The 13,787-nt window shown below is 47.7% G+C and overlaps 1 long non-coding RNA gene across 1 annotated transcript; it reads left to right on the forward strand.

Moving 5' to 3' along the window:
* The first annotated feature begins 162 nt into the window (after positions 1–162).
* Positions 163–4,216, forward strand: LOC143437947 (uncharacterized). Its single transcript, XR_013107102.1, has 3 exons — positions 163–506; positions 2,152–2,257; positions 4,034–4,216. It is a non-coding gene; the product is annotated as an uncharacterized LOC143437947 (long non-coding RNA).
* The last annotated feature ends 9,571 nt before the right edge of the window (positions 4,217–13,787 follow it).

The raw sequence follows: 13,787 nt of genomic DNA on the forward strand, positions 1-13,787 counted from the left end.
TCCAGATTTAAGCCCCGCCTCAAAGGTGTGGTCTATGCGCAAACTCCGCCCACACGCTCGTAAGCTGCCTGTGCTAGCTAAACTGTTCCACGTGCGTCCCGGGTGTCTTCTGCAAGGTAGTGGGTCACGATCCTCAGAGCCCCCGATACCAGGATGCTAGTAGATGCCCAAGGTGCGAGTTTGACTGCACTCCGAGCTCCGAGGCGCCCGCAGGAGTAACTGAAAGGGATTCGCGTAGACTGCGGAAAAGCGGAGTGGGCGGAACCGCGGCACCTGACTCAGGTGTGTACAGGAGAACTGCAAGCGACGTCGATCGGCGCCTTCCGGAGTCGTACTCTTCCAGTATCTCTAGAGACCCAGAATGTCCTCGGGCTTCCAGTGTAGTCCCTTTCGCGCCCAGAGACCATCTCCTCGTCCAGTTTCAGCCGACAGGCTGCGCTCTTCTCTTCGGCCACCGGAGGGAGCCGTGAACCTCCATCCAGACGCAGGTCCGGGTGAATAAGCAGGTAACCCTGCTTGCTTTTATGCCTAAGAAGATCCTGTAACTGTGACCCCAAAACTCCAACTGGTGTTCCCCTCCTCAACCCTTACAGGTCTTACCAACGGCGCTTCCTCATCTATAAAACGGGACATAACTAAGACATCCCTTCTAAAGAGCAGTTGCGAGAGGAACTAATCATGTCTACTCGCAGGGGGCGGGGAGCGCTCTTTATGTAGCCCTGGCTAGCCCCATTTCAGTACCTAGCTGAAGAAGACTTCACGCTTCTGATCCTCCCGCTTCCCATGTGTTGGGATTACAGAGAAGTAACAGCATAGTCTGATGCTAATATTTATTTTCCTAAAAGAGCACTGCCCCCCACCCCCACCCTGAGATTAAACACACAGCCTCCGGCACACTACGTGATGCTATAGTACATGCACGGCCTTAACATATTGATCCTTTAGTCCAATGCATACATATTCAGTGATTCTTTTTCCCCTCACACGGTATTGCATTAAATATGCATAACCCTTCTGTGAGTGCCTGGTGCTGCTATTGTGATTTTATTAGATTAGGGAACTGAAGATGGGAGGCTTACAGTTTGGGGTTTTTTTTTTTTTTTTTGGCCGGGCAGTGGTGGCGCACGCCTTTAATCCCAGCACTTGGGAGGCAGAGGCAGGCGGATTTCTGAGTTCGAGGCCAGCCTGGTCTACAGAGTGAGTTCCAGGACAGCCTAGGCTATACAGAGAAACCCTGTCTCGGAAAAAAAAAAAAAAAAAGTTTTTTTTTAATGTTGTGAGTATTTTGTCTGCATGTATGTATGTACGTGCACACCTGGTGCCTATAGGGGTCAGAAGAGGGTGCTGGGTCCCATGGGATTGGAGGTACAGATGGTTGTGAACCACCACGTAGGTGGTGGGAACGGAATCTGGGTGCTCTGCAAGAGCAGCAAGTACCTTTACCCACTGAGCCATCTCACTGGTCCCCCTTGGAGACACGTTCTGGACTTTTATGTAGAGATTCATGGTCACCCTGGTATTTGGACCTCCAGAAATGAGCACAGTTACAGAGTCTCACATTCCCACATGAGAGGCTGGGGCTCAGACCTACCTAAATGGCTTGTCATTCAAGCACAAAGTCCTGAGCTCTGATCCCCAGAACTCAAAAAAACCAGATGCTGGGGCAGGGGTGGGGCAGACAAGAGGATCCCTGGGGCTCAGCTTAGTTGCTGGTGAACTCCAGGTTCAGTAAGAGAAATGACGTAAAAAGTTTCTGGGAAAGACGTATGACCTAGCCTTCCCGTGCATATGAACATACGTGGACACAGACTCACACACCCCCTATGGCTCTACCAAGGTTACATTTGGCATCCTTGCTACCCATGTTTCAGACAATATTTGGCAATTTTTCTTTGAAATTTCTAAAAGCTCAGATGTGGCTCCCTCCACGCTGACCATGCCAATGAAAACTGCTCTGGTCCCCCAGTGTGTCTGTGTGATTGTCTGGGACAGGCTCTTAGTAACCCAGGCTGTACAGCTGAGAATGACTGAATGCCTGAACTTCCTGCCTCTGCTTCCCAACTGCTGAATTACAAGTATCTCACCCCCATTCCTGCCTTATGCTTTCTTGGTTATGGTTTGTTTGTTTGTTTGTTTGTTGAATTGTTTCAGATAAGGTTTCTCTATATAGCCCTGGCTGTCCTGGAACTTGTTTTGTAGACCTGGCTTCAAACTCAGAGCTCCACCGCCCTCTGCCTCCCGAGGGCCGAGATGAAAGGTGAGATCTAACACACCTGGGTGCTCTCCTTTATGTCTAAGTGTGGCTTTTTGTTATTTTTGAGACTGGGTTTCATGTAGCCCAGGTAGATCTTGAACTTCTGACCCTCCTGCTGGCAATCAGCTGAATCTCAGAGGAATAAATACACCTGTTTACAGCACTAGGGCATCTCCTCTGACTGTTATCACGGGAAAACTTCATCCAGCGAAATGTCTTCAATAAGCAGCCCAGAATCAACTCCAGTGTCAGACAGCTTACCAGGCCAGGATCACATTGCTTTTCTTAATGAGCCTCTTTCCCTGGAAGAGAGGAAAAACCAAATAAACTGTACTGGTCGTGGTAGTTCATTCTTGTAATCCCACCATTCACTCTGGAGGCTGGGACGGGAAGAGTGAGGGTTCAAGGTCACCCTTGTCTACATAGAGAGCTTGAGGCCAGCATTGGCTACATTAGAACCTATCTCAAAGCACTGAGAAAGAGGAGAGAGGAGGGGGGAGGGGCTGCCACCCTCTGGCTTTTTCTTTTCTTTTTTTCAAGACAGTGTCTCACTAATGTAGCGTCTGTTGGCTTGAAACTCACCACGTAGACCAGGCTGTCCTTGAACTCTCCCTGTCTCTGCCTCCTGAGTGCTGGGCTTAAAAGTCTGACAGACCATATCCATCCCAATTAGCTTAACTTTAATTAACATCTGAGCCTCTGGAAGCCACACGGTTGCATGTGTGTTGCCCGCCTGCATGCATGGTGCCCAAAGAGGTCAGGAGAAGACCTGAACTGGAGGTCGCCTAGAACTGGAGTCACAGATGCTTGTGAGCCACCATGTGGGTCCTGGGAACCAAAGTTCCCTGTTCTGTATCTGCACGACTTGCTGCCTTCCTAACCTTTGGGTCAGAATCTGATTAGTCTCTCAGTAGCTTTGGTGAAGATAATGCTTCCGATGGGTTATGATAACAGCCAGGGAGGCGGCTGTTCAGATGTAAGGGCTGCTTCTGTTACAGACAAAGAAGACTGTGCTTCTCTTGGGCTAGCAAATGTCTTCAGGGTGGCTGGAACTAGACAAGGAGACTTGATCTCTGTATTCTGTTCCTTTCACCTTACTGTAACAAAAGCAACCCAAGGCTTGTCCCTGTTGGAACAGGAGGCATGGAGGCCGCTGGGTCACACGTTAGATCACACTGGATTGAGTCAGGAAGCAGAGAGAGATGAAGCTGGTCCTCAGCTCAATTCTTTTCATTCAGTCCCCCAGCCTACCATAAGGTGCCAGGTGACAGTGAGGGTGTGTCTCCCAACCAGATAGTGAAGCTATCTGGAAAATCCCTCACTAACCTACCCAAAGGTTTGCTTCGTGGATGACACTAGATCCTGTCAAGCTGACATTGAAGATTGGCTGTCAGAGCAGCTGCCCCGTCCCGTATCTGTACCCTTTGCTGCTTTAACCTTTGGCTCAAATTCTGTTTCACTTCATATACAGACATAGGTCAGTTGAGAAATATTTTGCCCGGGGCTGGAGAGATAGCTCAGCAGTTAAGGACACTCCTTGTGTTTACTGAGGACCCAACATTGGTTCCTACGACCCACATGGTGGCTCACAAACACCTGTGACTCCAGTTCTAGGGAACCTGACACCGTCTCCTGAACTCTTTGGGGTGTGTGCACAGGGGCACATACGTGCAGGCAAAACACTCAAACACATAAAGAATTTTTAAAAGAGAAACGCTTTGTCCAAGAGCACAACACAGGATAAATCTAGTTATTTAGTCTCTTTTTTTCCCCTTTCAGAATTAAGACACCCACCAGCCTCAAACTGGGCATGGTGCCTGGCGCATCTCAGCACTGACAAAACAGAGGCAGGTGGACCTCAAGTTCAAGGACAGCCTGGACTACATAACCAGACCTCAAATAAATAAATAAATAAATAAATAAATAAATAAATAAATAAATAAATAAATAATCATTCCTTTAGACTGCAGTTGTAGAAACTCCCTGACTCCCCCATGCCACTCTAAGCCTACGCTAGCCTTACTCTTCACGTGACTGCACAGGCCCCGCCCTCAAGGAAGGGAATGTGGCGGCGCCCGGGGTGGCTTCAGAGAGGGCAATCAACGAGAGGACGCTGATGCGCTAGAGCGTCCGCACCGGCGTGGTTTCTGCGGTTGTATGCTGGGAAGGCGGGAATCCTGGGTCTACGTGCTAGACGTCCCTCTCCTTAGTTTTTAAAAAAGAAGAAAAGAAAGCAAGACCAACCAACAAACAAACAAAAAAAGCCCCAACCACCTAAACCTCAGAGGTGGCATGACCTGACTACCTGCTACCTCCGCGCTTCTCCGGAGTCCCAGGATCCAAGGCAGGAGGATGAACTTGCGGTATTCAGTAATTGTTCTTCCCCCTTTGTGTCAACACTTTGCCAACTTACTAAAGTGACTTCATGTCAGCTCAGCCTCTCATTCACACACACACACGCACACACACACAGACAATCTGTCCTTTCCTTGTCCGATCAGGAAGTCCAATCAACCCGGGAACTCCGAACGAGACCTCCTATAATAATTTCCTGGCGATGCCCTGAATCCTTCCTCCCTCCCACCGTGAGTTCCCCAGAGTCTGGTGATTTTGTCCCTACCCCCTCCACCACAACCATGTCCAGGTCCCTAGGGCAGATGAACCCTTGGCCACCACCCCTCCAATTTCCTGAAAACCCAGCAAACAAAAGGCTCGGGAAGGGAGGCGAAGCTGAGCAGGGCGCCCTTCCTGCAGGACAGCTGATGGAGCAAAAAAAAAAAAAAAAAAAAAAAAAAAGGTTCAGGAGGCAGCAGAGGGGAGGAATGACATTCCAGGGTTCTTCCATGGATCCTACTAGATCCTGAGGAGGAGGAAGAGCATCAAGGAAACTGGACTTTGGAGAGCCCAGGTCACCTGAATTTGCAAGCTTGGTGGGGTGATGTCAACCTCAGGGAATGGAGGGGGTGGGGGCAATCTTGGGGTTCAGGTGTGCTGTTTGGCTCCCAGGCAAGAATAGTGGGGGCTGGGAGACTCCTGAAGCCCTGCGTCATCTCCTCTGGGACCCAGGCTACCTCCCCCTGGCCCGACCTGCTACCCTCTGTGGTAGCCCCACCCGGGGCCTGGCTTCCTGCCCCTCCCCAACACAAATCTTACCCGGCCAAGCAGACCTAGCCAGCTCTGGTTCTTTACGCCTTTCTAGAACTCAGAGTAACCTAGCCCCTAACCACTAATAGTTCTCATAGTCATACCAGAGCTAGTCTCCAGCTGGCCCCTGCCCCCTTTCCCATCAGGAACACAATAGTAAAGGAAAGAGCAGTCTAATGGTTGGGGCCAGGGATATTGGCATGGGAGGGGGGCTTGGCCTCACATCCTGACAGGCTGCCAAGGGAAGAGAGGAAACAAAAGACTTCCCCCCAACCAGGACAATGAGCCTCCCACCAACTCTCCTCCACCCTCCCTTTGCTCCACCTTTCCAATCCCCTACCACCTTAAACTCTGGCCCCTCAGCCTCCCTCCTCTTCTACACTATTCTCTCTCTCTCTCTCTCTCTCTCTCTCTCTCTCTCTCTCTCTCTCTCTCTCTAATAGCCCAACAGCATCTAGGTCCCTTCTCCCTGACAAGGTTGGAGGCAAGGTGGAGAGGTTTCTCTGCAGTGGTACGTGGTGAACCAGCCCCTTTTAACAGTGACTGGAATGTATTAGCTTAGGCTGCATACACCAGTGTGGTGGCACATGCCTTTGATCCCAGCACTCAGGATGGAGAGGCGGACAGATCACTGGAGTGCGAGAGCAACTTGATCTATAGAGTGAGTTTCAGGACAGCCAGGGGCTACACAGAGAAACCCTGTCTCAAAAAAAAAAAAAAAAAAAAAAAAAAAAAGGAGAGACACAGACAGACAGATAGAGATGGGGGAATATTAAAGAAAAAGTGTTGCTTCGCTAAAGAATGGCACCCCAGCCAGGCAGTGGTGGCACACGCCTTTTTTTTTTTGTTTATTTTTTTTTTTTTTTTTTTCTGTTTTTTTGAGACAGGGTTTCTCTGTATAGTCCTGGCTGTCCTGGGACTCACTTTGTAGATCAGGCTGGCCTTGAACTCAGAAATCCGGGCGCATGCCTTTAATCCCAGCACTTGGGAGGCAGAGGCAGACAGATTTCTGAGTTCGAGGCCAGCCTGGTCTACAGAGTGAGTTCCAGGACAGCCAGGGCTACACAGAGAAACCCTGTCTCAAAAACAAAAAACAAAACAAAACAAAACAAAAGAATGGCACCCCAACTTGGGCTGGACTCCTGGCAGTGAGACAGGGCTGACTATCAGATCCCTGCAGGTGGGACAGAACACACACCTCTGTGCTGACACCAACAGAAGAAACAGTGGGTCAGCTAGTCTCCGTGCCTTTGATAGGTCATGAGTCTATTTATTTGTTTATTCATTCTTTTTTGTTTGTTTGTTTTTTTGTTTTTGTTTTTTTGTTTGTTTGTTTTTCGAGACAGGGTTTCTCTGTGTGATCCTGGCTGTCCTGGAACTCACTCTGTAGACCAGGCTGGCCTCGAACTCAGAAATCCGCCTGCCTCTGCCTCCCAAGTGCTGGGATTAAAGGCGTGAGTCTTTTTAAATGTTATTTACTTTGTGTGCCCAAGAGCAGCCTTGAGCCTGTGCCATGGCTTGTGAATAAAGGTCATAGGAGAATTTGTGGGAGTCGGTTCTGTCTGTCTGCCACGTGGAGTCTGGGGATCAAACCTGCTGAGCCATCTCTCCAGCCGCGTGCGCGTGCGTGCGTGCATTGGTGTGTGTGTGTGTGTGTGTGTGCGCGTGTGCGCGCGTGTATATGCATGTTTGTGTGTCTGAATGTGGCTATGTAATATGGTGTTCATGTGGAGGTAAGAGGACAGTTTCTGGCATTTGTCCTCACCTTCTACCCTGTTTGTCTGACACAGGGTCTCCCTTGTCACTCACTAATGTACACACCAGGATAGCTGGCCCTCAGGCTTCGGGAGCGTTTTTCTGTCTTTAGATGTCATCTCCCGGTAGCTATACAGATGTGGACTATCACATCTGAATGTTTGCGAGTTTGAACTTAGGTCCTCACACTTGTATAGCGGGTACTTTATTCACTCACCTGTCTCCAAGGCCTTTCTTACTTTTGGATTTATTTCATGTTCTGACTCAGGGTCTCATGGAGGTCCGACTGTCCTTAAATTCAATATATACTCAAGGGTGGTCTTGAATTTGATTTTCCTGCCTCCGCCTCCCACTGCTGGGATTATAGGAGTCTGCTCTTTTGTTTGTTTGTTTGTTTATTGAGACAGGGTTTCACTCTTTAGCTAGGCTGCCCTTGAACTCTCCACAGAATTCATGCCCCAGCCTCCCAAATGCTGCCATTAACGACTGGAGCCACTCCTCTGGGCTTCTCTTTGGTCTCAGGATCTCAAGTCTCAAACATCTCAGGGTGACGTATGGGGCACTGGCGTTTCATCCTCGTGCTTCTCAGCTGCACGTGGCACTTGCATCTCTTCGTAAACTGGTTTCCCTTTTTTTTTTCTCTCTCTCCTATGACTTTTAAATTTGTATGTGCTTTGGTGTTTTACATGCATTTGTGTCTGTGTGAGGGTATTGGATTCCATGGGAGTTGCAGACAGTTGTGAACTCCCATGTGGGTGCTGGGAATTGAACTCAGGTGTTCTGGAAAAGCAGCCAGTGCTCTGAACCACTGAGCCATCTCTCTGGCTGGAAGTGTGCTCACAAGTCTCTCCAATGGGTCTCTAAGCCTGTAAACCACTTAAGGGTTAGCGTTATGCTATCCATGTATAATGGAACCTTTTAACAGAGGATGAACGTGAACGCAACAACCATGCAAAGTCCTGAGCCACCATCCCACAGTGAAAAGTGGGATTAGAGAGATAACCGTTGTGAACCCTCCACTCTAAGCAATGTACATAAATGGAATATATAAAATACATGCATAGAAAATATATATTTGTGTAATATTTACATATCAATATGTACATATATAAATGTATATATGTATATAAATGGAAAGTTCAGGGTAGAGGGTTGAATATGCCAGATAGGGACTGAGGGATGCTGGGAAAACCTGAAGGCCAGGTCCACTTTGGTATGTAAAATATGTGCCTCAGCTGCTTGTCCTGGGTCTCAATCCCAGCATGGTACCAGCAGCATAGTTGGGGGCCCCTAACCGGGCATTTCTGTCTGAGTTCTACAACTTTTGTTTTTCTTTCTTTTTTTCTTTTTCCTTCCTTTTGGATTTTGATTTTTTCTTTTTTTTTTTTTTTTTTTTCTTTTTGGTTTTTCGAGGCAGGGTTTCTCTGTGTAGCCCTGGCTGTCCTGGAACTCACTCTGTAGACCAGGCTGGCCTCGAACTCAGAAATCCACCTGCCTCTACCTCCCAAATGCTAGGATTAAAGGCGTGCGCCACCACTGCCCGGCTGGATTTTGGTTTTTCAAGACAGAGTTTCTCTATGAAGCCCCAGCTGTCCTAAAAGTCATACTGTAGATCAGGCTGGCCTTGAACTCAGAGATCTACCTGCCTCTGCCTCCAGAGTGCTGGGATTAAAAGCATGCACCATTACCAACATGCTACAGCTGCTATTTTAAATTTGGGGTGTTCTCATAGGGCCTCTGATGGGCTTGAGGGGGTGAGCTAAAGGATGCTTAGTTTGGCTTAGGGCCAAAGGTCGACCAGCATGTGTTTTCTTAGGGTAAACCGTGTTCCTTAGGGCTACATGTATGCCCACCTCTTTTAAGCTGTAGGTTCTTAGCTTAACGACACTGCAGGTATAGCCAGTGTCTCCCCATAGGCAAACAACCTCAAACTCCGCCCCCTGGAAGAAGTGTGCATAGTACGCTCACATTGCCTTTTATACTCTGGAGGCCACAAGGACCCAGACACACCTGCCTCCAACGCGAGCTCAAGCCCATAGACATTTTTTTTTTAACATTAGGAGAAGGCATATATATATATATATATATATATATATATATATATATATATATATATATATTGTGTGGCGGTTTTTCAGTTCCAGTGCATGGTCCTTAGCTGCACTTGTTCCTGGACACTCCATTAGGAAAGTGGACTGGAAGGCTACTACTATCCCCAGAGACCTACTTCCCCCCCTGGGGAATATAGAAGAAACCAACTGTACCTAGCAGGGTTTTGTTTGTTTGTTTGTTTGTTTGTTTGTTTTGCCTCCTAGTGAAACCAGAGGGTCCACTGTTTGGTTTTTCTTTTAATCTGTTTATACACTGGTCTAAGCCATGTATGCCTGACGAAGCATCTCCTACCTCTGTGAGAGGCCCTTCCGTGGCCCTCAGCAGAGGCACTAGAACCCCACAGGACTCAGTCTCTTTGCTCCCTCCCACCCTCCCCACTTCTTTGTTTTTTTGAGACAGGCTTTCTCTGTGTAGCCCTGACTGTCCTGGAATTCTCTGTAGACCAGGCTGGTCCGGAACTCAGAGATCCACTTGCCTCTGCTGGGATTAAAGGCGTGTGTCACCCACAGTCACCTAGCTTCAGCTTGCTCTTTCTAATGATAAAGACCATTTCCAAAGTCAACTTGGGGAGGAGAGGACTTACCTCACCATATTTCAGAGAACTCATCCTGAATGAAAGTCAGAGTGGGGAGTCAGGCAGAAGAAGAGGCAGGAACCATGGAGAAATGCTGCTTACTGGCTTGCTGTTCATTTCGTGCTAGCTCCAGTTTTTATACATCCCAGGACCATCTGCCTAGGGGTGGGTGGTACCACCCACGGTGGACTAGGTAGGCCCCTCTTAGATAACTTTTTCACCAAGAAAATGCCCCCCACAGACTCGCTAACAGGCCAGCCTGAGGAAGGCATTTTTATAATGAAGCGTCCCTCTTCTCACTTGACCCTGGCTTGTGTCCAGTTGACAACTACCCAGCACATGGTCCTTGGTGAATTAATTTCTCTTTCAAATCTGGTTAACATAGTCTTACCTGGCCCTGAGATCTTAGCATCAAACACCACCTCCTACACCCTCATGTCTTTCAGCAATGCCTGTCTCTTCAGTCTCTGATGTCCTGGTGAACCTCCGCTGATAATAACCAGCATCTTTAATGGCCGGTATGAAAGTCCACTAGGGACTGATTTTCTTTGTACCACTGCAGGGTTTGCTATCTGTGTCTCAAGAAGACATGGACAGTTATATCACCCTGTTTCTCCATTCCTGCTTCACTTCGAGGCTCTTTCACTGGTGGTTTAAAAGTCTTTTCTAATTCAGGAAGTTTCTGTGACAGCTTTCTGTATGATGTATTCCAGAAGGTTTGCTGAAGACAGGTCTGGAGTGGGTCTATTACATGCTTCTTGAAGTTGCTATACGTTGAGAAGTCACCGCCAATTGAAAGTTTAAAAAAAAAAAAAGTATTTATAGGAGCTGGAGAGATGGCTCAGCGGTTAAGAGCACTGGCCTCTCTTCCAGAGGTCCTGAGTTCCAAGCACCCACATGGTGGCTCACCACCATCTGTAATGGGATATGATGCCCTCTTCTGGCCTGCAGGTGTACATGCCGACAGCACATTCATATAAATCATTTTTTAAAAAGATATATTTATAGCCAGGTAGTGGAGGGGCACACTTTTAATCCCAGCACTTAGAAGGCAGAGGCAGGTGGATCTCTGAGTTTGAGGCCAGCCTGATCTCCAGAGTGAGTTCCAGGACAGCCAGGGCTACACAGAGAACTCTCTCTCTCTCTCTCTCTTTCTCAAAAAACAACAACAACAAACAAATAAACAAAAATGGAAGGAAGGAAGGAAGGAAGGAAGGAAGGAAGGAAGGAAGGAAGGAGGAAAGGAAAAAAGGTGTTTATTTTTATTTTATGTGTTATGAGAGTTTTGTCTGCATGTATGTGTTATGAGAGTTTTGTCTGCATGCAATGCCCTAGGAGGCCTGAAGAGGGCGGCAGACCCCTGGAGCTGAAATATATTGACAGTTGTGAGTCACTGTGTGGGTGCTGGGAATGGAACCGTGGTTCTCTGAAGAGAAGCCAGTGCTCTTAATTACTGTGCCATCTCTCTGACCCTACAAATGATTTGTAATTTAACTTAATTTTTATTTTTGGTGTCCGTGTGTGTGTGTGTGTGTGTGTGTGTGTGTGTGTGTGTGTTCCCATGTATGTACAGGTGTCTGAGGAGGCCAGAAGAGGGCATTGGACCTCCTGGAGCTCGAGTTATAGGTGGTAGTGGAGCTGAGCCGAATGTGGGGGTAGGGAACCAAACTCCCAGGTCCTTGCCAAGGTTAGCAAGAGTTTCTAACCACTGAGTGGTCTCTCTGGCCCTATGAACGTCCAAGTGATGAACACTGGCACCCATGTTATACTATCTAGAAAAACAATCTTTTTTGTAAACATCCCTCATGTGAGATGCTTTGGTGGTGGTTTGGTGTTGCTATTGGTTGTGCTGGCTGTAGAACACAAGGCTGTACAGGCTAGGCCTTCGACCTGCTACTGAGCCACGTCACCAGCTGCCTTTGTGTCATTTCTGTTTTCTACTCTTTTTTTTTTCCCTGTGAGATATGTACTGTTTGCTGGGTGTGGTGGCTCATAGCTTATGAGTCTAACATCTGGAAGGCAGAAGCAGGTGTTTAAAGCCAGCTTCTGCTACATACAGAGTTTGAAGCCAGCCAGGCAGGGCCACATGAGACCTTTTCTCAAACAAACATAAAGAGTCACTGAGATGGCTTAGCCAGTAAAGGTGCTTGCCACCAAGAGCATGACCTGACTCTGATCCCTGGGACCTACATGGTGGAAGGAAAGGAGAACCAACTCTTTTTTTTTTTTTTTAAATGTGTATGAGTGTCTTACATATCTATCTATCTATCTATCTATCTATCCATCTATCTATATGTATATATATATGTGTGTGTGTATGTATATGTATGTATATATGTGTATATATGTGTATGTGAATATATATATGCATGCATGCATGCAAGATGTGTGTGTGTGTGTGTGTGTGTGTGTGCATCACAGGCATGCCTGGTAGCCATGGAGATAAGAAAAGGAAGCAGGATTCCACAAACTGTACTTAAGGATGGTTTTCAGCTGTCACGTGAGTGCTGAGAACTGAACCCAGGTCCTCTGAGAGACCAGCAGTTGCTCTTAACCAGGGAGCCATCTCCACAGCCCAGAGAACCAGCTCTTGCAAGTCACATCTGATCTTCATAGCTTGCTGTCCCCTGTGTGTGTGCACGCACATGGCTTTCACTGAATACCAAACAAATGCTTTGAAAAGGGATTTGAGAGGGCATGATGCCACGGACCTGCAATGTCGCTACTCAGTGGATGTGGAGACAGGAGAATCGTGAGTTAGTTCGAGATCAGCCCAGGCTCCATATCAAGACTTTGTCTCAAAAACAGGAAAAATTCTTTGAGCTTTACAATTCATTTTAGCAATGTCAGTATCTCTACCCAACTCTTTTTTATGTTTGTGGGTTTTTTTTTTTTTTTTTTCTTTTTTGAGACAGGGGATCTATACATATCCCTGGCTGTCCTGGAACTCACTCTGTAGATTAGGTTGCCTTGAACTCACAGAACTAATGCCTACCTCTCTGCTTTCCAAGTGCTACCATGCCTGGCCCTATCAAATTCATGTCTCTCTCTCTCTCTCTCTCTCTCTCTGTGTCTCTCTCTCTGTATGTGTGTGTGTGTGTGTGTGTGTGTGTGTGTGTGTGTGTGTGTGTGTGTGTATGAGCTGTGGGAAGTATAGACAAAAGGATCAGGTTTTCAGAGTGACCCCTTGCCTACACCAAGCGTTCCAGCCTGGGACATGTGAGCCGCTGCCGTCTCCGTAATTAACAACAACAAAAAATGATGCTAAAAAAGAGGGCTGTCCTGTTTCAGGTAATCGCAAGTGTTGTCCTATCTACCACGACCCACTGAAGAACTGTTCTGGGCTGAGGATGTAGCTCAGTTGGTTGTGTTTGCCTACTGTGCACCAAGCCCTGGTTCAATCTCCCAATCCCCAGCTCCACATAAGCCGGGGGAGGTGGTGCATGCCTGTAACGGCACCACTGAGACCAGGAGGTAAAAGCCATTTTCAGCTACATTGGTTTCTACGCTACCCTGGGATATGTGAGGCAGCCTCAACAGGGACAAAAGGGGGTGGGTGTGTGTGTGAGGAGGCTGGGGGAATGGCTCAGTGGGTGAAGCATTTGCCATGCAAACATGAGGACCTGAGTTTTCATGCTTTGTGCCAGGTGTAAAAGCCATGGTGGCACATAAGTGTGACCTTCGCACAATGGGGAAAGGGAGGGAGCATGGACAGAGTCCCTAAGGCTCTCAGTCCAGCCAGTGCCGCCATAATAGAGAGCCCTAGACTCAGTGAGAAGTTCTGTCACCAAACACAGGGTTAACAGCAATAGAGAAAACCACCTGTGATCAGCTTCTGGCCTCTGCATGCAAAGAAGAGCGCACATGCGTGCAACACACACACACACACACACACACACACTGAAAACCACCACTAAGAAAAATTCGTTTAAAGTGGCGGTATTCATT

Source organism: Arvicanthis niloticus, chromosome 24 (assembly GCF_011762505.2).
Source record: "Arvicanthis niloticus isolate mArvNil1 chromosome 24, mArvNil1.pat.X, whole genome shotgun sequence".
Classification (NCBI taxonomy): Eukaryota; Metazoa; Chordata; class Mammalia; order Rodentia; family Muridae; genus Arvicanthis; species Arvicanthis niloticus.